At 40.8% G+C, this 20,947-nt stretch overlaps 1 protein-coding gene across 6 annotated transcripts in view; it reads left to right on the top strand.

Moving 5' to 3' along the window:
- The first annotated feature begins 2,449 nt into the window (after positions 1 to 2,449).
- The window catches only part of LOC105734459 (multidrug resistance-associated protein 1-like), a 75,110-nt gene continuing 56,612 nt past the window's right edge, over positions 2,450 to 20,947 (top strand). For 2 of the 6 annotated variants that reach the window (XR_001111519.3, XR_010336671.1), the window contains exon 1: positions 2,452 to 2,687. The gene's annotated coding sequence lies outside the window, so the exon portion shown is untranslated. Of the gene's footprint in view, positions 2,688 to 20,947 lie in introns of all 6 variants that reach the window. The other 4 variants (XR_001111521.3, XM_064360863.1, XR_001111520.3 and 1 more) reach the window with 3 other exon arrangements.

Below are 20,947 nucleotides of genomic sequence, written 5' to 3' on the forward strand. Positions count from 1 at the left end.
CTGGGCAGAGTTAGGATGTTTTTGAGGACTGTGGTAAACAGCCTCCTCATATTTATGTCCTGTATAATCCTCTCCCTTTGAGCATGGGCTGGACCTAAGGACTATTGAGATTCTTTTTCATTTTCTTTTTTTTTTTTTTTTTTTTTTTTTTGAGATGGAGTTTTGCCTTCTAGGTCAGGGTGAAGTGCAATGGTGTGATTTTGGCTCACTTCAACCTCCACCTCCCGAGTTTAAGTGATTGCCCTGTCTCAGCTTCCCAAGTAGCTGGGATTACAGGCATGTTCCACTATGTCTAGCTAATTTTTATATTTTTAGTCGAGACAATGTTTCACCATATTGGTCAGGCTGGTCTTTAACTCCTGACCTCAGGTGATCCACCCGCTTCGGCCTCCTAAAATTATGGGATTACAGGTGTGAGCCATCATGCCTTGCTGGACTAGGTGCTATTTTCTAAGTAGCAACAGAATACATAAAAGTGATGGGATGTCACTTCTAGGATTAGGTTTCAAAAAAGGACTATGATCTCTCTCTCATTTTCATTTTCTCCTCCTCTTTCTCCTCCCTAGCCCTGGGGCAAGCCAGCTGCTTCTTATGAAGAGGTTCAAGTGGACAGGAACTGAGGCCTCCAGCCAACCGACAGAGAGGACCTGAGGCCTTCCAGCAGCGGTGGAAGTGAGTTTGAAAGAGGATTGTGAAGCCTTGCGAGAGCTGCAGCCCTGGCTGACAGCTTGATTATATCCTCATGAGAGCCTGAGCCAGAGGACACAGCTAACCTCACCCAGATTCCTAGTCCATTGAAACTGTGAGGAAAAATAAAAGTGTATTGTTTATTAAGCTGCTAAATTTGGGGCGATTTTTACCCAACAATAGGTAATGAATATAAGGATATTGCTTATTACTCAAAATTACTATAAAAAGCCCCTGAAAAATGGAAAGCTGCAACAAGGGAAACACTGAGAGTCTCCAATAATACTGTGTTTCTTCTTAGACACAGTGAGAAAAGCACATACATGTGTTTTCCTTTTAGTTTTGGCCACCAGGAAGCTCAGAGCCAAATGTATGACCCAATTTTCATAACTGTGTAAGCCCCTATGACTGGCTTATCTGTGTTCTTATTCCTGGCCTTCCATTTTATTCTGACTTTTTTTCTCTCTTTTTTTTTTGAAACAAGACGGAGTTTCAGTCTTGTTGCCCAGACTGAAGTGCAGTGGTGCAGCTCACCGCAAACTCCACCTCCCAGGTTCAAGGGATTCTCCTGCCTCAGCCTCTCGAGTAGTAGCTGGGATCACAGTCATGCGCCACCATGCCAGGCTAATTTTGTATTTTTAGTAGAGACAGGGTTTCTCCATGTTGGTCAGACTGGTTTTGAACTCTCGACCTCAGGTGATCTGCCTGCCTCAGCTTCCCAACTTGCTGGGATTACAGGTGTGAGCCACCACGTCTGGGCCTGACTTTTCCTTTTCTTCGAACTGATTTTATTAGCTCATCTGTATTTTTCTGTATGATATGAATTATGGTAAGGCACCTCAAATTCAGCTTACAGAGAAAGCTTACAGGGAAGCAAGGCATTAGTAAATTTGTTTTTTTTTTTTTTTTAGTTTTTTTTGACTCTCACTCTATGGCCCAGGATGGAGTGCAGTGGCGCCATCTCGGCTCACTGCAACCTCCGCCTCCCGGGTTCAAGTGATCCTCGTGCCTCAGCCTCCTAAGTAGCTGGGATTATAGGCGCACACCACCATGCCTGGCTAATTTTTTATTTTATTTTATTTTATTTAGTAGAGGCGGGGGTTTCATCATGTAGGCCAGGCTAGTCTCCAACTCCTGACCTCAAGTGATTCACCTGCCTCAGCCTCCCAAAGTGTTGGGATTGCAGGCGTAAGCCACTGAGCCCGGCCCATAAATCATTTTTAAAAAATAGTTTTTTAATTTAAAACATAGTTTTGCACATTAAAAAAAAAGTTTTGCACTGGCTGAACACAAAGTGCCTGGAGGTGGTGGTGGGAAGATCAGGTCATAGGAGGGTGGCTCAGAAGCCCCAAGCATTGGCCAGGGGTGATTTGAATTGTGTCAGAAATATCAAGCGATAATGACGAAAAAGGGAGAAAGGATGGCAACCAGTTGCCATCCCAGAGGGAGGGGCTAAGGGTTCACCCAGCTACCCACAGCGAATCCTTGCTAAGTGTTCCCGGCAACGGCTCTCCTAAGTCCCTCCCACCCAGCCCCACCCCTTACACCGGGCCCCGCCCTTCACGCGCGCCGCGACACACACACACAGCCTCACTCTCCGTCAGCCAATTCGGCCTCCTGGGCGGTTGCGGGCTCAGCCCCCTCCCTCCCTGCCCCGGCATAGCTTGCTCGCTAGCTCTGCCCGCCTCGTTTTGGGGCGGTTGGGCTGCGCCTGTGGGGGTAGGGTCCGGAGCAAGCGACGGAGCCAATGAGGCGCGGCCGCTGCATCAGGCGGAAGGAGGCGGTGGCGGCGAAGGATTAACTAACATGGCGGCGCCCGTCCTCCTGAGAGTGTCGGTGCTGTGGTGGGAGTGGGTGGCCCAGTATGCCGTGTGCGCAGCCGGGATTCTGCTCTCCATCTGTGCCTGCCACTTGGAGTGGGAGTAGGAGAGGGACCCCGAGCACCAGGCCCTCTGCGACCTGGGGCCCTGCGTGAGGTGCTTTGCTGCCCCTGCCTCCAGGTAGCCTTTGGGGAGTGGGCCGGAGCGGCCGCGCGGGGCGATAGTGGAGGCTGGGGGTGGGGAGCTCGAGGCGGGGGCTCAGGCCTGGGCGGCCAGGGACCTGGCCGCCGGGAACGGACGGGGTCGGGCGGGGGGCGGCAGCTGGGCGCTCCTGCCCGAAGGGCGGCCCAAGCCCAGGCCGCGCAGCGGTGGTGATGGGGCTGCGAGGCCACTAGAGAGGGATGAGGTGACAGAGTGCAGCCGCGAGGCCGGGCCGGTCGAGGTGCGGTCGGGCGGGGGCGTCGCTGGGCTAAAGGCGAGAGTCTGAGGAGGGTGGGTCCCGGCCAGCCTGACAGGTTTCCTGGTTGTCGGGAGGCGGGCAGGGGTGTGGGACCCTGTCCGCCGCACCCGCCAGGCCAGTGGCCACTTCTTGTCCCCCTATCACTGCAGCTGAAGCTTTGGGGCCGGCGCGGACTTAGCGGGGTTGCGTTTCCCGGTGTCTTCCTGGTCAGGCCTCTTTGTACTCCAGCGCTAGTGAGAATTTGCAGACTTACTGGGACGGTGACATTTATGGGCAAACACGAGTTTGACCCTACCCTGAAAGAAGATACGGCACTTATTATATCTGATTTCTTGGATTTCCCCTTGTATATTTCAGTGTGGCAGGAGGGGGAAATGGTCTGAGTTTGGGTCTGAATTTAAGCTTCATTGGAGTAAAGGACAAGCATGTTGTGTGTATGGTGGTGTTTTAGGCATTGGGATGACGTAAAATTGCTGCTTATTAGTGTAATAGGATACCCACAACAGACTAAAAACACGCTTTGCTAAACTTGAGTGATTGGTTTGTGTTACTGATCATTTTAGTATACAGATTTTTTAATGTTGTAATTGGTTTGTTTGTTACATTTTATTTTAACGCATTAAATTTTCCTAGGCAAGTTACTTTGAAAAAGGGAGGAATTTACATTTTAAAGGTTGCTGCTGCTTTTTTTAATGGGGAGGGGGTATTACAAACATAACAGAATTTGAAGGAATGATTTCAGAATTGATAGGTTATGATTTTAATAGAGACTATGTCTAATATTTAGATGTTTGTTATCATGTTTGTTAACAGTCACATTTGAGCAATTTCTTCCCCTCCTGTTGATTGGTAAATTGGTATGTAGACAGAAATGTATAGCTCACTAGTTTATTTTGACTCACATATTGTTGATTACATGAACAAGGTAGCATTGGAGTTTGTCTTGTTATTGGTTACAAACTTCAGGGTGCAGATCTTTCCACTTAGCCTTCTTATGGACCAGATACTCTATCTCATTTGCTCTTAAACCAAAATCCTGTAGCTTTTTACAGGGGAAATAATTATCACATGGCCAAATGAAACATTTTGAAAATGCATTTAAAATGTAGGTATTAGTTTACAGGGGAAAATACATAGATGTGACAAAAAGCTCACATTTGTTGTTGGTGGTTATTCCAAACCAAGGTAATAGGCTGATTAGAACCTCAGATACCCTTGAGAAACATTGAGTGTCTTTTATGCAAAATTTTTATGTTATTTCCACTTTGGGAAAGGACTTTTAAACTCATAAGTACCTTCCACATGAAGTTAGTTGATTGAATAAATATGTAAGGAAAACATTATGCAGCAGCACATTTCAAGTATTAAGAAACAAGAAGTAAAAATAACATTTGATCCTAGGTTAATATGGAATTTAAGCAGAATTATTACCAATTTTAGATTTTTTTTTGAAACAAGTAGACTAAAATTAATAGACCTTTTAACATAGGGGCATGGAAGGAGTACTTTACTGTATGTTTAAGTTCTTAAAATTGACTTTTTTAAAAAAAGAGTTTTGAACCATTTAATAAGCATACACTCTAAATATTCTCATAGTTAGATGTCCTGTAAGAGCTGTGTGTGCATCATAAAACATCAAGAAGTATACTAAAAGTATATTGAAGTACATGTAAGACTAAAGGTAACTGGATCTCTATATAGTTTAAATTTGAAATTAATATGTTGTGACTGAAAGTGTTGTTTCAGTGTGTAGCTGTGGACATAAAACAGTTTAACTTAGATACTTGTTAAGGACAGGTAAAAATAAGATATGCTATAAGAGTAAATAACTTACTTGCTATCTATACAGTGAAATTATTTTAAGAAATTTATTCAGTTTGATCAGCCTGTTTATAAACTACTTGCAAAAATCAAGTAGTTTATAAACTACTCATTTAATAAATGAATTTACAGGTCAGCTTATTTTGGAAATAGTTTATAAACAGCCTGATCAAAATCACATATGTATATATACATATATAATCACATATATGTACATATATAGACTAATTTTTTTTTGGATGTAGGTAGACCAAATGTTGAAAGTTTTAATTTTGTCAAGCTGAAAGAGACTTTAAATGAAAACTGATTATTGGACACCTCAAGTTAGTTTCTTTTGAGTAGTGATTGCCATGTAGCAGTACTACTCAAAGATGTGACTCCTTAGGAAAAGAAAGTTTGAGCCCAGGCTGGGTTTGGTGGTTCACACCTGTAATATCACCGCTTTGGGAGGCCGAGGCAGGTGGATCACCTGAGGTTGGGAGTTCGAGACCACCTTGACCAACATGGAGAAACCCTGTCTCTACTAAAAATACAAAATTAGGTGGATGGGCATGGTGGTGCACACCTCTAATCCCAGCTACTTGGGAGGCTGAGGCAGGAGAATTGCTTGAACCCAGGAGATGGAGGTTGCAGTGAGCCAACAACAAGAGTGAAATTCCATCTCAAATAAATAAATAAATAAGTAAGTTTGAAGCCACCTGGCTCACGCCTGTAATCCCAGCACTTTGGGAAGCCGAGGTGGGTGGATCATCTGAGGTCAGGAGTTCAAGACCAGCCGGACCAACATGGAGAAACCTTGTCTCTACTAAAAATACAAAATTAACTGGGTGTGGTGGTGCATACCTGTAATAGCTTCTCAGGAAGCTGAGGCAGGAGAATCACTTGAACCTGGGAGGCAGAGGTTGTGGTGAGCCAAGATCGCACCACTGCACTCCAGCCTGGGCCAGAAGAGAGAAACTCTGTCTCAAAACAAATGAAAAAATGTTTGAGCCCAGAGAAAAGTTAACAGATGAAAAAGATTCTGAAGAAAGTCCTCTTTCAGGATCCAGTGTCAGCACATGGTTTTGGATTGCTTATACTTAACTTTATTTTCATTTCACAATCCCAAATGTCCTAATCCAAAGAGAACAAGGTAGAGATTAAAGAGAGAATCTTGAGGGGCATGTGTTATCTGTGTGTAAAGTCCCCTATTATTTTGGGACCATAATGATGTAAAGGGCCAGACTTTTAGATTTCTAAAGAAATATTTCCCTCAAAATTAGAAGGCTACAATAGAAATGCTGATTTTTTTTTTGTTTTTTGAGACAGAGTCTCACTGTGTTGCCAGGCTGATGTGCAGTCTCGTGTTCTCAGCTCACTGCAGGCTCTGCATCCTGGGTTCAAGTGATTGTCCTGCGTCAGCTTCCTGAGTAGCTGGGATTACAGGTACATGCCACCACACCCAGCTAATTTTTGTATTTTTAGTAGAGACAGGGTTTCACCATGTTGGCCAGGATGGTCTCGATCTCTTGACCTCGTGAGCCACTATGCCTGGCCTGATTTTTTATTTCTACCAGGTACAGCCAATAAAAGCAAATATCACACTACTATCTCCTGTCACCATTATTTCATTTAACAAAAGGATATTTTCACTCAATTCGAAAGAACAGAATCTCTCACAATAAATTTTATTTTTTACTTTTTGAGACAGAGTCTTGCCCTGTCACCAGGCTGGATTGTGGTAGCATGATCTTGGCTCACTGCAACCTCTGCCTCCTTGGTTCAAGTGATCCTCCTGCCTCAGCCTCCTGAGTAGCTGGGACTACAGGCATTTGCCACCATGCCCAGCTAATTTTTGTATATATTTAGTAGAGACAGGGTTTCACCATGTTGGCCAGGATGGTCTTGATCTCTTGATATCATCTGCCGTCTCAGCCTCCCAAAGTGCTGGGATTACAGGCATGAGCCACTGCACCCAGCCAGAATAAAAGATCTTTAAATGGAATAATTTAGTTATATTAAAAAGTTTACTTTCAGACAAGCCTGGCTAACATGGTGAAACCTTGTCTCTACTAAAAATATATAATTAGCGGGGTGTGGTGGCATGCACCTGTAATCCCAGCTACTCTGAAGGCTGAGGCAGGAGAATCACTTGAACCTGGGAGGCAAAGGTTGTAGTAAGCAGAGATGGTGCCATTGCACTCCAGCTGGGCTACTAGAGTAAAACTCCGTCTCAAAAAAAGAAAAAAAAAGTTTACTTTTGTGTCCTTACTTTTCCCCATTTTCCCATAAATCAATGAAAATTCTGCTGCAAACTTACACCAGCCTGCCAGCTAACATTAAGTTAGCTCTCCCTGCCCCCTTGGTTTGGTATACTGAGCTCAAATCTAAGGGATCTGGGGGGCTTCCAGCTCTCCCAGTTCTTAGACTTGTGGCCTTATCTTCATGGTGCCTCAATTTCTTACGTGAAATAGGGATTTTTACACCTACTTAGTGCCTGGCTCACACCTGTAGTGCCAGCACTTTGGGAGGCTGGCACCTGGCAGATCTCTTGAGCTCAGGAGTTTCAGACCAGCCTGGGAAAAGGGCAAAACCCTATCTCTAAAAAAAATACAAAAATTAACCAGGCATCCAGGAAAACTTCCCCAACCTAGCAAGGCAGGCCAATATATAAAGAAAAAAAAAAAAAATTAGCCAGGCATGTTGATGCATGCCTTTAGTTCCGGCTTCTTGGGAGGCCAAGGTGTGAGGATCACTTGAGCCCGGGAGGCTGAAGTCACTGTGGAGTGAGCCATGATGGTGCCATTGCACTCCAGCCTGGGTGGTAGAGAGAGATCCTGTCTCATTTCTGAAATAAAGTCTGTCCTCAGTTATAGCTGTTACCATTGATTAGAGATGTTACTTTTTTTTTCAGTGTTTGATAATAAATGCCTTTAAGTATAATAAGTTTCTTGTATATAGTCATTTATATGTTTAAACATTAATTGTTTTAATTATTTTATTGCTGACTTCATGACATAGCATAAAGATGTGTTCATTTAAAACACTTTTGAAGTTGTGCAAGAGAAACTAATATGGAGAATTTTTTTTTTTTGAGATGGAGTCTTGCTCTGTCACCCAGGCTGGAGTGCAGTGGTGTGATCTTGGCTCACTGGAACCTCTGCCACCCAGGTTCAAGTGATTCTCTTGCCTCAGCCTCCCAAGTAGCTGGGATTACAGGCACCCACCACCATGCCCAGCTAATTTGTGTATTTTTAGTAGAGACGGGGTCTCACCATGTTGGCCAGGCTGGTCTTGAACTCCTGACTTCAGGTGATCTGCCCACCTCAGCCTTTCAAAGTGCTGAGATTACTGGCATCAGCCACTGTGCCCAGCCCTAATATGCATAATATTGTACGCAGGTATTTTCTGTATATCAGACACCCTCTAAGAAGGGTTACTATGTAAGAATAGTACAAATGATCTGGAAAGGTTAATAGGTGTGACAAATTTATGCTTGTTAACATTGTAAAAGTAGTCCAGTTGTTCCTATGGTATATGCATAGAACATATACTATAGGGTTTTGGCTCCAGGACCCCTATTTCAACCAAAATCCTGTCATACTCAAGTCCCCATTGTGGGCCCTGCAGATCCTGGATGTGTGAAAAGTTGGGCCTCCGTATATGCAGGTCTGCATTTGGTTGAAAAGATCCACATATAAATGGGCCCATGCAGCTAAAACCCGTGTTGTTAAAGGGTCCACTGTATTTGAAAATCGAGTCCACAAAAAACGTTGCCCTGTTTTACAAAATGTTGGATTACTACCTCTCCCATATCTTAAATAAAAAGTACCATCTATTTACTACCCCATTGAGATAATAAAATTTAATAGAACCTAGGGCTAGGTGTGGTCATTCAAATCTGTAATCCCAGCACTTTAGGAAGCTGAGGTGGACAGATCACCTGAGGCAGTAGTTTGAGACCAGCCTGGCCAACATAGTGAAACCCCGTCTCTACTAAAAATATAAAACATTACCCAGGTGTGGTGGTTTGCACCTGTAATCCCAGCTACTCCTGAGGCTGAGGCAGGAGAATCGCTTGAACCCTGGAAGCGGAGGTTGCATTGAGCTGAGCTCATGCCACTGCACTCCAGCCTGGGCAATGAGTGAAACTCCATCTTGGAAAAAAAAAAAAAAAGACCTTAGAAGTATTTATTGTATTTATTGCTCCTTGCTTTGTCTGAGACTCAGAGGTTAAGTGACTTGCCCAAGATAACACAGGTCATAGCAAATTGAGACTTGACAGCTGGCTTCCAGAGTACTTACTTAGAGTCACCTCTGCACCCCTATTTTAAAAATTAAATCTTGTCTAGGTAATGCATTTTCTGCTTCATATTTGAAAGATAACAAGGCATGTACAGTGAAAAGTCTTCTTATCCCTTCCCACAAACAGACAGTTCTCCCTGTCAGTAGACTGCTGTGAAACTTTTCAGAGCCATTTGACGCATAGACAAACATCCATATGACCACATTATTCCTCCCTTTGTTTCTTTTTTTTTTTTTTTTAACAGGGGAGTGTCATGTATATGTTCTGGGATAGATAGCCTGCTTTTGGCTTGGCGTTTGTTTCATTACTCCCATACTTTAAATGCTGGTATTTATATTTAGTGAAATGTTAATAACTGCTAGGACATAGAAGAGAATTTGTTCTAATAGTTTTGACTAACCAAGATGAATTTAGGAAATAAAATTCTTAACATTGTCATTGTTTCTTGGTATGGAAATTTTAGAAGCAAGTTGAATTACAAAGAGTCCAAAAGGAATAGAGAAATATCACAAAGAAGTGAATCTGGACTGTAGTAGAGATAAATGTTAATACAGATAATACTATGTGCTAGCCAGTGGTCTAAATGCTTTACATATGTTATTGAAGTCTCACAACAGTTCCATGAGGCAGGTAGCTTTTATTGCCATTTTACGGATGAGTAACTTGAGCCACACAAACTAACACTTGATCCAGATAGTACAGTGGCAGAGGCCTGATTCTAATCCAAGTGGTCTGGCTCAAGAGTTCAAGCTCTTTACCACTATTTCTTTCTGTCTTCCTGTCTTTCCTTCTTTATTTCTTCCTTTCTCTCTCTCTCTCTCTCTCTCCATCCTTCCCTCTCCTTCCCTCCTGTCCTCTCCTCTCCTTTTTCCTACCTTCCTTTCTTTCCCTTTCTTTCCTTCCTTTCCTTTTTTCTTTTCTTTCCTTTCTTTATTTTTTGAGACATTGTCTCACTCTCTCTTACCAGGCTGAGTACAGTGGTGCAATCATGGCTCACTGCAGCCTCAACCTCCCCACATTCAGTAATCCCCCCACCTCGGCTTCCCACATAGCTGGCTCTACAGGTGCATACCCCACCACACCTGGCTCATTTTTTCTATTTTTCATAGTAACAAGGTCTTACTTTGTTGCCTGGGCTGGTCTCAAACTCCTGGCCTCAAGCGATCCTCCCACCTTGGCCTCCCAAAGTGCTGGGATTACAAATGTGAGCCACCACAACAAGCCTTTTACCACTACTTCAAATTCCATTTACATCTAATATTATTAGAGCGATAACCATATCAACTAGATTTTTAGAATTGCAAAAAAAAGAAAAAAGCTGCCATTTTTGGTATTTGTATGACAAAAATATATAGAGTTTGTGTTACAGCTTTTACCTCTTTAGAGCACTCTTTGGAAAGGCAGGGAAATTACTGTGAGGGTATTGGTATTAGATAAGTAAGTTCTTGGAGTGTTTGCATTCTAAACCTGAAGGTGTGAGGAGTTGGTTTGTCACACCCAGTTAGCTAACAGATAGGCAGTGGGGGTGAGCTATCCAGAAGACTTAGCAGGTTAGCCTAGGGAGGAAGGAGATAGGGGATCTAGGCACCTGGAGGGAGGGAGAGGGAGAAGAGTTTGTTTTAATCTGTCCTAGGTTGGGGTAGCTCTTTCTAAGTGATGCCTTGTCATGTGGACCTGCTGCACATACAGATGGGATAATTGGACCTGAGTTGTGGTACTAGCTAAAGTATCACACAGATCTGGAAATTTAAGAGGAGTTCATTTCCTCGATCATTAGGAAGAACTTGAAAGGGTAGCAAGTAGTCATATTTGAATGTAACATACTCAACTGGGTTGGGAAAGAACTGGAATCTAGAGCTTGGCCATAAAAAGTGCAAAATCAGGCATTCTTGTAAACACTGATAAGACACAGCACTGATCCTGGGTCTTTCTTCTATAAAGTGCTTGTACAGGCTGAGGATCCCTAATCCGAAAATTCAAACTCTGAAATACCCCCGTGAGCATTTTCTTTGAGTGTCATATTGGAACTCACAGTTTTAGGATTTTGGAACATTTCAGATTTCACAGTTTCAGATTTGGGATGCTCAACCGTTGTATAATGCACATATTCCCAAATCTGAAAAAATTCCAAATCCAAAGTGTTTCTACTCCAAAGCATTCAGATAAGGAATACTCAACCTGTAATGGATTATAATAGACTTGTATTAGATTACCAGTTTTCAAAATTTGTATCTCAGAATCCTTGTTCTGTGTCAGTGTACCAGGGATTTCATATGCCTTTGATTCACATTTTAATGTTTAAAATATTATAATTGTTTATAAACACTCAAGTGCATATCATGCTAAATTTTAATATATTAGGACAACTGATTTGTACTGCCAGGTGATCTCAAGAGAGTTATACTGAGTGAAGGCCAACCGTGGTGGCTCACACCTGTAATCCCAGCATTTTGTGAAGCCAAGGTGAGTGGATAACCTGAGGTCAGGAGTTCAAGACCAGCCTGACCAACATGGCAAAACAATGTCTCTACAGAAAATACAAAAAGTAGCCAGGCATGGTGGCGCACACCTGTAATCCCAGCTACTAGAGAGGCTGAAGTGGGAGAATCACTTGAATCCGGGAGGTGGAGATTGCAGTGAGCTGAGATTGCACCACTGCACACCAGCCTGGGTGACAGAGCAAGAGTCTGTCTCAGGAAAAAAAAAAAAAAAAGAGAGTTAAAGGTTACATACTGTATGATTGCATCTATGTAACATTATTGAAATAACAAAACTGCAAAGATGGAGAACATTTAGTGTTTGCTAGGAGTTAGGAATGGGAGGTGAGGGGTGGTGTGGTTTTAAGTTGTAGCATGAGGAAGCTTTGTAGGGATGGAACAGTTCTGTATCTCAGGTGTGATTATACAAAGCTGCAAATGTGATAAAATTTCATACAACCACAAACACGCATACGGCATACAAATCCTAGCATTCTCAAGTCCCATTTTCCATACAAAACTGGTGAAACCTGAATAAACTTGGGATTGTACCAAGGTCAGTTTCCTGATGGTGACAGTATACTAGAGTCACATAAATAAGTTACAACGTTGGAGGAATTTGGGCCAGCATACTTTGGACCGCCCTGTATACTTTTTTTTTTTTTTTTGCAAATTCCTGTGGTTTGTAATTATAGTACTTTTAAAATAAAAAGGTGGCCAGGTGTGGTGGCTCACACCTGTAATCCCAGCACTTTGGGAGGCTGAGGCAGGTGGATCACCTGAGGTCAGGAGTTCGAGACCAGCCTGGCCAACATATTGAAACCCCGTCTCTACTAAAAATGCAAAAATTAGCCGGGCTGGTGGGGTGTGCACCTGCAGTCTCAGCCACCTGGGAGGCTGAGGCATGAAAATTATTTTGAACCTGGGATACAGAGGTTGCAGTGAGCTGAAATCACACAACTGCAATCCAGCCTGGGCAACAGAGCAAAACTCTGTCTCAAAATAAAGTAAAAAGGAAAACAAAAAAAATAAATAAAATATTAGCAATACATTTGAATATTTGAGAGAAAATAAGCAAAAGGAAGAAAATGTAAATTGTCTATAATGCTCATACCCAGGACAACAATCCTTGGAATAGAGTTTCTCACTTTGTATATAGACTTGAAACATTTTAAATGAAATTTTATTTTTTAGGCTGGGCATGGTGGTTCATGCCTGTAATCCCAGCAGTTTGGGAGTCCAAGCTGGGTGGATCTTGAGATCAAGAGATTGAGACTGTCCTGGCCAACATGGTGAAACCCCGTCTCTACTAAAAATACAAAAAAATTAGCTGAGCATGGTGGCGCATGCCTGTAATCCCAGCTACTCAGGAGGCTGAGGCAGGAGAATTACCTGAACCCAGGAGGCAGAGGTTGCAGTGAGCTGAGATCGTGCCATTGCACTCCAGCCTGTGTAACAAGAGTGAAACTCTGTCTCAAAAAAAAAAAAACAAAAATTATCTGCGCATGGTAGCACTTAACCTGTAGTCCCAGCTACTACTAGGGAGGCTGAGGCAGGAGAATCACTTGAACCCGAGAGACAGAGGTTGCAGGGAGCTGAGATCACACCACTGCACTCCAGCCTGGGCAACAGAGTGAGACTGTGTCTCAGGGGAAAAAAAAAAAAAAGCCATTTTATTTTTTAATTAAAAATTTTTTTTTCCTTTTCCTCAGAAAGGATAAAAATGTTATTTATTAGTAAGACTGTAGTTTTATGTTGATATTTTGAAATTTTAGGGTGGTGTTTTTTTTGCTCCTGTACCATTATATAAGCACATTCAGTACTATCAGAACTAATTGCATTATGCAATAACGTGACTGCCTTATGCATATATCAGCATTAGTACATATTGTAAAGTTATTTTTTACCAAAAAGTTTACAACTACCAAGTATTCACATTCTTTAACATTATTACAGAATCAATTTAGAAATGTTCTACTTTTAAAACTTCTGGACAGGTGTAATTAAATCCTTGCATAAATATACTATTTTAAAAACACACAGAAAACAATCTTTATCATTTGCAAAACATACTTTATCATCTACTCATCCTTATGAATCAGGTTTTTCTTGATACCATGCAATCAAAACAAAACAAATTTGACATAAGACTGCCTAATCATCCATAATTTAAAGTTTGTGTTCATCAGAAGAATTTTATTGTTCTCATTATACATGTTCTACATTAGAGTTTTTTTTCCTTTTGAGATGGAGTCTCACTCTGTCACCCAGGCTGGAAATGCAGTGGTGCAATCTCAGCTCACTGTAATCTCCTCCCAGCTTCAAGTGATTCTCCTGCCTCAGCCTCCTGAGTAGGTGGGACTACAGACATGTGCCACCATGCCCAGCTAATTTTGTGTGTGTGTGTGTATTTTTAGTAGAGACATGATTTCACCATGTTGTTCAGGCTGGTCTCAAACTCCTGACCTCAAATGATTCACCCACCTCAGCCTCCCAAAATGCTGTGATTACAGGCATGAGCCACCATACTCGGCCACATTTGAGCTTTAAAATATGCTGATAGAATAAAATACTGCTTTAATCTGTTTCTTATATTATAGATTCACATAAAATTCATTTAGAAAAATTTCTTGTACTAAAATATTTAAAGCTATTGGATTATTATTTATAAGTTTTATTTTGTAGTTAGCATCTCTAGGGGAATTTCAGGGACACTTGCTGTCTTGTGATTATTGATCCTTTTAAAAATCATTGTGTTTGAGAAGTAAAGTAGAAAATCTATGACAAAATAGGGAATTAAAGTAGACAGTATACTCAACTCCACTGTGTTTGAAGAGTTAGATTAATTTCTGTACATTGTGCTGGTGATTAAGATCTGGGACTCCAGAGTCAACCTGAGTTGAAGTCTTGGCTCCATGACTTGATCTCTTGTCTCAGTTTCTTCCTCTATAAAATGAGGGCAATGATAGTGTTAACTCATAGGATTATTGTGACTATGAAGTGCATTAGTACATATAAACAGTCCTGGTCCCTGTCATAAAGGTACTCAAAAAACATAGTTTATTATTTTAGAATGTGATTGAGATCTTACTGTATGTTTAATATGTCTTTTCCTCACTTAACATATTGTGGCAGGGCGTGGTGGCCATAATCCCAGCTCTTTGGGTGGCTGAAGTGGGTGAATCATCTGATGTCAGGAGTTTGAGACCACCCTGGCCAACACAGTGAAACCCCATCTCTACTAAAAATACAAAAATTAATCCCAGCTCCTTGGGAGACTGAGGCAGGAGAATTGCTTGAACCAGGGAGACGGAGTTTGCAGTGAGCCAAGATTGTGCCATTGGTACTCCAGCATGGGTGACAGAAGGAGACTCTGTCTCAAAAAATAAAAATAAAAATAAAAAACAAAAACATATCACAACTATTTTCCCATGTTAAAAATTCTACCAGTAATGTAAGGGAATATTGGGTGCCCTGTACCCTTGCCAATATTGGGCATTCTCACTTTTTATATGTTTGCCAATATAATATATGTAAACTATCATGTCATTGTTTTGATTTGCATTTTCCCCAAGCATCAGCAAGGTTTAATGGTTTTCACATTTAATAAAAGTATTTTTTAATTTATAATCACCTTGTTTGATAATGAGGTTTTCATGTTTTTATCAACTATGTTTCTTCCCCTGCCTAGATAAATCTTAGAATTTTTCACATTGATTTAGACAGATGCTAGTACAGAGGTCTTTTTAAGTCTTTGAAAATTTTAATGATTTTTCTTGGTAATTTTTGTCTATAGATTCAAGTTTAGAAAGGCGTTTCCCATTCTGATATCATGTAAATATATATAATTTGTTAGTTTTAAAAAATATGACTTCTTTAATCACCTAGATTGTAGTTTACTAGATGTTACATTAGTCTTCTGGATATTGTCTGTTCATACCTTTGCCCATTTTTCCCCCTTCTGTGTTGTTTATCTTTTCTTCTTATTGCTTTATAGGAATTCTTCAGATATCACAATGGTGAATCTTTTGTTATATGTGTTACACATATTTTCTCCTCATTTGTTACTTGTCTTTTAATTTTCTTTATGGTGTCTTTATATAGAAGTTTCAACTTATGTGGTCAGATATTTCACTTAAAAAATTCTTAATTATTGAACTTGAAAATCTTTCACTTCTTTATAGCTTTTGGGTTGTGTGTGTGTGTGTGTGTGTGTGTGTGTTTCTTGTTCAGCAAAATATCTACCATCCCAAGATTGTCTTTAAAAATTTTTCACATATTTTATGTGAAAAAAATTTTTTCAGCCTGAGCTCATTTTGTTTGAAATGGAATTTCCTTTTGTGTCAAGTGTGAGGGTAGGAATCTAACTTTTTCCCAGGTGGATAGGCTTTTGTGTCTCTCAGTTCACTGACTTGTTCATATTTCAGATGCCACAGGTTTTCCTGCATACATAAGGCCTCTTTCTGGAGTCTCAGTTCTGTTCCAGTGACAGGTCTGTCTGTATTTATTCCATTACCATCCCTCCCCTGTGGTTTTTTATAGAAGTTTGATATCTGATGGGGCAAATATGCTCATTTTCAATTTTTTCTTAGCTATTCTCATGAATTTACTGTTTCCAGTGAATTTTAGAATTATTTTGATGAGTTTTAAGACAAATCACATTGAGATTATGATTAGAATTGTGCTAAATTTATAGATGAATATGGGAGGGAGTCAGTTCTCACTAGCAGGTCTTTCCATCAAGGAGCATACTGTATTTGTTTATTATGGAGTTGCCTCTCTGATAACAGTTTTAACCTAGATGCTCATTGTAGCACTGTTTTGTTCTAAACACGTGTATTACAAAGATAATATTAGAGTAAATGAGTTGAGGGAAAAGCCTCATCTCATCTCTCCCTGTTTGCATTTCTCTTTTCATCTTTAATTTTTGGTCTAAAGAGACTTTATCATGATACATGGCATATGTGTACTCAAGCTCTTTTACCAATTGGCAGTATAGTATCTCTTTTTCTTATTGTCATTAATGTAATGATTAAGGACTAATCAAGTTGGTAAGTGTATTTAACTCTTATGTTAGATATGAAGGATGTTTCCAGTTTCTGAGAGTACACATTAAGATAGTGCTTTTACTCTTATTTTATTTGAAAAATGTTTCAGGAGGGGTTTTTTAGTTTTTTTTTTTTTTTGAAAAAACTCTTTGAGGTAATATGTAATTATTGTGAAAATTTCACACAATATTGCAGCTTAAAAAGAAGAAACTGCCTTTTGAGAAGGTGAAGAGTTTTGTTCTTCAAACTTTCAGTCACTGAAGTGTCTCCTTGTTACTTTTGCCATATTTGTATCATCAGTACTGTTAATTTTTAACAGTTTTCTTAAAATTTACTAAAGAAATCCAAAAATCCTTAGTGATAAGAGCTGCGAACTCATACATTGATGTATATTAGATAAATACATAATGTTGATTTATGTACATTGCTGTATATTAAGAAATATGTAACATTGATGCATATTAAATAATTCAAAAGTGTATATACTTTATGACACACTGGCACAGTGAGTGGAAGTATAGATTCTGAAATCAAAGTTTCATGGTTTTACATTCTGATTCTGCTATGTCCTCCATCAGTGATACTAGATAATAAACTTAAGCCTCTGCTTCCATTTTATTTGTTAAATGAGGTTAGTATGCCACCTGCCTTGTAAAGTTATTATAAAATTAAACAGCAGGTGTACAGTCAATCAGCACAGCCCTAGTACACAGGTGTTCCACAAATACTAGCTATCATTCAATAGAATATAAATAATTTGTGTCTCCTTCAAAGTTAGTTCTCACACAAGCATCTCATTTTTAAAGTGTTTACATAGTATTCATTGTAAGAATGTACTATCATTTATGAAACTTAGCATTTGGTCATTATTTTTTGTCATTTTTAAAAAGCAACAAATAACAGGATTGGTTTCTAATGTGTATCACCAGATTTCCCTTCCACAGGACCATATTAATTTGCTGTTCAGTCAGTTTAGACTCTGTGATTTAAATATTTTGTGGGGGGCAATAGTGGGTTTAAAAATAAAACTTGTTTTTGTTTTAGTTAACATTAATCACCAGCCATTAAGGAACACATTAATTAATATTTATTCTTGTTGAATCTGTGCAATTTTCTGAGAGGTAGGTAAGCCTGCCTCTGTCTGTGTGTGTGTGTGTGTGTGTGTGTATGTGTGTGTGTGTGTGATGCAGTTTATGTGTGTAGTGCTAGACATTGAGAAATTATGGTAATTTCATATTATTCTGGTCAGGGATCCCTGGATTATCAGAGTCATCTCCAATCTATAGCCACTGTTTTCAAGTCTATAGCATCCCTGGGAGAAAGATTTTTATTACATATTTGCAATGACAAATGGAAAACAAAAGGACTGTGCATTTTATTCTTAACTAGGACTTGGGCAGCAAACTCCTGGGTAGAAGACGAATAAGCCCAGCTGGTTCATGTGGAAATGATGTTTTTTTTTTTTGGAATCTAGTTAAGCTTAAATTGTTTCAAACTAAAGCAGGCCATGAGATGAACCCTTTTCATCTCCCCAGTTCTCAGACACATGAAGACCTTCCCCACATTTCACTCCTTTCTGTCTGTTGCCCCAGGTCATGTAACCAGAGCAAGCCCATTTGCCCTGGCTGACTGCTGATCTGGCCTTGGACACCTGCCCTAGGCTCTTCTGCCCAAGCAGTAGGTTTGGCCCTGGCTGTTCCTGACAGTTGGGGGTATGGGGCGGGGTGACAACCTTCTCAGCAACTTCAGTCACATGGAAGGAGGAGAAAAGTGAGCTCACATCTGTGTGCTGATGTTTTAACAGTGATGCTGCTCAGTGACACACAGACCTAGTCAGTTTTCTCACATCTGCTTTCCTCCTTCCTGAGAATCAGGAGAAAGAAGAGCTCAGACTTGATTTCTCACCTCAAAAAACAGCACATAAAAACTTGCAGCCATCCTCAGAAGCATTGGTTTTCTGTTGGGTTGTTGCTTGTGTCAAGTCAGCTAGAAAAAGGTAGAGTAAAAACTGACTTGCTGAGAATTACACATAATCCATGTCACCCCCCAGCTAGGCATCAGCCTGCAGAGTGCCATCTTACTCTTGAGACACTCTTTCCTCTTGCTTAATGGTTCATGACATGTTCTTCATTTTCCTCCTACCACTTTCAATTTGTTTTTTGTGTTTTTTTTTTCTGGCTTATTCTCCTGTATTTGGCCACTAAATGTTGATGTTCCACCAATCAGCCCTAGGCCCTTCTGTCATTCTTCTTTCCCTAAGCAGTCACAGCCATGTCCATGGCCTCACTCATGGGCGAATCCAACATTTTCATCTCTACCCCAACCTCTGCTGTTGAGAACTCCATCTGCTAATACCTAATTGCCTAGTGGACATCTCTACATGGATGTCTCCAAAGTATTCTAAATTCATCATGTACAAGATTTATTTCATATTTTTCTTCTGAAAATGCTGTTTGCTATCTTAATGAAAAGCATCACTGGCTGGGCACAGTGGCTCAGGCCTGTAATCCCAGCACTTTGGGAGGCTAACACAGTTGGATTGCCTGAGGTCAGGAGTTCGAGACTAGCCTGGCCAACATGGTGAAACTGTCTCTACTGAAAAAAAAAAGCACAAAATATTAGCTGGGCTTGGTGGTGGGTTCCTATAATCCCAGCTACTTGGGAGGTTGAGGCAGGAAAATCACTTGAATCCAGGAGGCAGAGGTTGCCGTGAGCAGAGATTGTGCCATTGCACTCTAACCTGGGTGACATAGCAAGACTCCGTCTCCAAACAAAAAGAAAAGAAAGGCATCACCACCCAAGCAATTGTGCAAGTCAGAAACCTGGGACTTGTCCATGAATCTTTCTCTCTCCTCCTGTCCCCCACCAAATTCAATCAATCACCAGGTCCCATTGATTGTTTTTAACTTCTTCTATTGTGAACTATAACATACACACAGGGCCGGGTGCAGTGGCTCACGCCTGTGATCCCAGCACTTCAGGAGGCCAAGGTGGGTGGATTATGTGGTCAGGAATTGAAGACCAGCCTGACCAATATGTTGAAACCTGATATCTACTAAAAATACAAAAATTAGCCGGGCAAGGTGGTCCACACCTGTAGTCTCAACTACTCAGGAGGCTGAGGCAGGAGAATCACTGGAATCCAGGAGGCAGAGGTTGCAGTGAGCCATGATCGTGCCACTGCACTCCAGCCTGGGTGATACAGTGAGACTCCATCCCCCCCAAAAATAAAACCATACACACAAAAATCTTTGAGTGGTGCATCTTTTGTTGTTGTAATCAACAAAGTGTAACCACATTTCAGGTCATTAAATAGACCAATGCCAGTGCTTCTAAAAGCCCTAATCAGCTATATGCCTCCTCCTTCTCAAAAATGTTACCTCTCTCCTGACTTTCATGAAAACCATTTTCTTTTCTAAGATTGCACCCAAACTTGGTAGTTTAGTTTTCCCCGCTCTTTGAACTTTATATAAATGGAACCATTTAGTTTGTTTTCTTTACTTGGCTGCTTTCACTCAGTGTCATTTTGTGAGATTCACCTGTGTTTTATGGAGCTGTAGTTTGTTCATTAGACGTTGCTGAATAATACTCTCCTATGAATCTAACACAATTGTTGTATTCACTCTCTCTTTTTTTTTCTTTTTTGGAGACTCAGTTTCACTCTCTTCACCCAGGTTGGAGTGCAATGGCTCAATCTCAGCTCACTGCAACCTCTGCCTCCCAGGTTTAAGCAATTTTTCCTGCCCCAGCCTCCTGAGTAGCTGGGGTTACAGGTGTACACTACCACTCCCGGCTAATTATTGTATTTTTAATAGAGATGGGATTTCATCATGTTGGCCAGGCTGATCTCAGATTCCTGACCTCAGGTGATCTACCTGCCTTGGCCTCCCAAAGTGCAGGGATTAGATGTGAGCCACCATGCCCAGCCTTCACTCTCTTTCTGATGGATATTTGTCTCCAGTTTACAGCAATTATGAATACTTCTGCTATGAACTTTTTTTATACCTTCAGATTTACTTAGTAATGCCAGACTGTTTTTCAAAGTGGTTGCAGCAGTTTAGATTCCTACCAACAATGTATGAGAATTCCTGCTTATCCACCTCTTTGCCAAGGCTTAGAATTGTCAGTCTGTTAAATTTTATTAACCATTCTGGTAGGTACATAATGGGTTTTTGTGTGTAACTGAGGTGTATGTCATACACAATAAAATGTCAAAATGTGCAGCCTAAAAGAATATTTTACATATAATGTATCTATGTAACCGTTACCAGATGAAAATATAGAATATTTCTATCACCCCAGAAAGTTCTCTCATGCTCTTTTCCAGAAAGAAGCTGCTATTCTATCCA

This window comes from Aotus nancymaae, unplaced genomic scaffold (genome assembly GCF_030222135.1).
Source record: "Aotus nancymaae isolate 86718 unplaced genomic scaffold, 86718_ANA_hifiasm-v0.15.2.pri h1tg000040l, whole genome shotgun sequence".
NCBI classification, from domain to species: Eukaryota; Metazoa; Chordata; class Mammalia; order Primates; family Aotidae; genus Aotus; species Aotus nancymaae.